This window comes from Adiantum capillus-veneris, chromosome 17 (genome assembly GCF_014529385.1).
Source record: "Adiantum capillus-veneris isolate H3 chromosome 17, ASM1452938v2, whole genome shotgun sequence".
Classification (NCBI taxonomy): Eukaryota; Viridiplantae; Streptophyta; class Polypodiopsida; order Polypodiales; family Pteridaceae; genus Adiantum; species Adiantum capillus-veneris.
In genome coordinates this window covers 15,028,411-15,030,025 of record NC_140947.1, presented here as the reverse complement: position 1 = coordinate 15,030,025, position 1,615 = coordinate 15,028,411, and the positions used below count along the sequence as shown (strand labels likewise).

The 1,615-nt window shown below is 44.3% G+C and overlaps 1 pseudogene; it reads right to left on the bottom strand.

Annotated features, from left to right (window-relative positions):
* On the bottom strand, positions 1-1,301 carry LOC147436845 (uncharacterized; annotated as a pseudogene).
* Positions 1,302-1,615: the final 314 nt, after the last annotated feature.

The window sequence follows — 1,615 nt, the reverse complement described above, 5'->3', positions numbered from 1 at the left end:
TCACCTGTCTATCATTATCTTTATCAAATAAAATAAATATCCCTTTTCCCAATCCTGCTTGGCCCCCATTGCAAGAAGCCATGGTCTACCCAATATGATAGGGTAATCATTGTCTCCAGCTTTCATAACAAAAAAATAAATAAGGAATTCAACATCCATAACCTTTACCTTCACATCTTGTGCTATGCCCAAAAATCTGGCCTTCGTATGGTTGGCCATCCTCATTCGCACATTAGATCTTCCCATTGCTTTAACTCCTGCATCCTTCATGGCGGATTCGGTCACGACGCACACTTGGGCCCCTCCATCGATGTATGCTTGTACCTGCATCTTCTTTTCAATAAGAGCATCAACAACTGGAAGCACATCCGCTGGACACCAAACGATTAATGCTAGATTCCCCACATTATGCACTCTTGTTTTATCCCGTGGAAGCCTAGTGCTAGCACTAGTAGACCATTGACGTCTCAATTTAGGATTTAAGGCAAGCAATTGACCGAAAGTAATATTAGCCTTTTGGTTCTTGACATCACTCACATATTCGTGATGATCCTTCCAAGCTGGTAGTCGGATTGCTTGATTTTATGCCTCCTTATTTTGCTCGTCTCTGCCTGCTCTCTATCTTCGCCGATTTTCCCTTTGCCTTTGCGAGCTCTAGTCTCCCGCTCTGTCTCCGTCTCTCTTCCTTCACGTGCCCTCTTGTTGGACAAAACTTCCACTACTTGCTCATCTACTCCAATTATGTTAACACGATGAACTTCTTCATTACCTTGAGGAGCGGGAGGCGCAAGATTGTTAGATTGCTGATCTCTTTGCCCGTTGAATTGCCCTTCTCCTCTCCCTCTTCCAAACAGTGGGTACATACCTCCTCTTTCCCTTGGTGGATGCGGGCAATCCGATGCGTAGTGTCCTTCTTCGCCGCAATTATAGCAACGGCCAAGCAACTGCCTAGCTCTTCCTCTGCCCGCTCTTTGCTGCCCTTTGTCCATCACACTCAAGCAAAGCTCTTGCATGTGTTCCGATAAATCTTGAACAATACGTACCCAGTGTTGAGGAATAGGTGCCACTCCACGATTTGCTTGATCCTCTGCACGAACCTCGCCTTGAGGGCTTGGTTGCTGCTCATATCCCATCATACCTTGTTTGATCTTCTTCTTGATCTTCCTACTCTTTGCTCGAGAAATTGCTACAGCACCGTTGTAGTTCTCGGGGCTTTCAAAATCCACCTTTTCTCGTACCTTGGGATATAGGCATGACATAAATTTGTCCATCTTGAAATAGTCACCGTTGGCCAATTGCATTGATGTGGCTAATTCTGCCCAACATTCTTCAAACCGATTAAGAAAAACAATAAATTCTTCACTTACATCTTGTCTGAGAGCTTTTAGCTTTGCGTCCACATCGATAGGTGATACTTCCTTTCAAAAATGTTGTAAGAAACTGGTCCATAGAGCCGGCCATGCATGTCGCGGCTCACCCTGCAATGTAACGAACCATGCTTTTTCCATGCCACCTAACACAAATGGAATAGTGTCCATCTTGTTGTCTTCATTAGGAATCCACAATGATAGCATGTATAATTCAAAGTTTGCAATCCATTTGACTAGATCCTCCT